This window comes from Mirounga leonina, unplaced genomic scaffold (genome assembly GCF_011800145.1).
Source record: "Mirounga leonina isolate KUSES-001 unplaced genomic scaffold, KU_Mleo_1.0 Mir_107, whole genome shotgun sequence".
Lineage (NCBI taxonomy): Eukaryota > Metazoa > Chordata > Mammalia > Carnivora > Phocidae > Mirounga > Mirounga leonina.
The window spans coordinates 4,786,865-4,787,987 of NW_023270233.1; positions in this window are offsets into that span (position 1 = coordinate 4,786,865).

Sequence of the window (1,123 nt, forward strand, 5' to 3'; positions counted from 1 at the left end):
TTTTATTTTTGCAAATAAAAATATTTTAAAACCCTTTTTTTTCTCATATGTGTTTACTCTCTGCTATGGTATTGTGGCTATCACTTACTGTTTTGTTTTTTTTTAAACAAGTGCTTATTTGTCACCAATAAAATAGCCTGGTCTTCCTTCCACTCAGGTCATGTTCTAAAACACAACTGTTTTGTCTTCCCTTGCAGTTTTCTAGCAGGTTTTGAAGTACTTGCTTGAAAGCCCTCCTTGGATTATTGTGGATTCAGCTGTACATCAACATGAGGCTTAGATGTCCACCTCAGTTCCAGCAGACCAGAGCTAGGTAATTTAATAAAATGTGGACAGTACATAACTGGTTAGGAATAATAACCAGTGGCTTGTAATGCTTTGTACATTGTGTTTGTGGACTAGTGTAAATCTACAGAATGGAATTGGGTCCTTTGAAAAAATGACTTAACTGTGAATCACAAACATACAAAACAATCATAAAACACCAAAGTTTCATACAGCTTAGAACCAGGAGTCTGTAATTACCATGCAGTCATTCTAGGTGTGTCTGACTCAGACCTATTAGCATATAATGAAAAGTTAGGGTTTGTTAAGAGACAAGCAAATGGATAAATGAATCAGGCTATTTCCCTCCTCTATTTCAAAGCCGTATAAAGTACATAAACTTGAGCAGAGATAGCAATGTTTATAAACAGACTTCAGAGTTAATCACTGTTACCTAAAAGCCTGTCACTTAACATAGGGGGACAATTTCAGACAGAGATGATAAATAACAGTTGTCTTTATGGGCAAAAATGCCAGAGAAGAACAAAAAACTTTTGAAATAGTATTGGGCTTAGAAGACAATTCAAGAAGCTACTTTTGGTAAATTTGGGTAGAGGAGGTGTTCTTGAACTTGGGCCTTCAAGGCTACACTTTGATAGTCTACCCTAAAATTTGATATCATGTGCTTGCTATCCACTTAATGCCCTTTGAAAAGTCCCTGGTGCTTAAAGATAGAAGCTTGGGAAAGTCTAGTAACTGCTTTGAACTGCCAATTGACACACCTATAATTTGCAGTGAAATTGATAATCTCTGCCGGAAAGTCTTTCTCAAGTCCTTGTAATCAGGCTGAGACATGTAT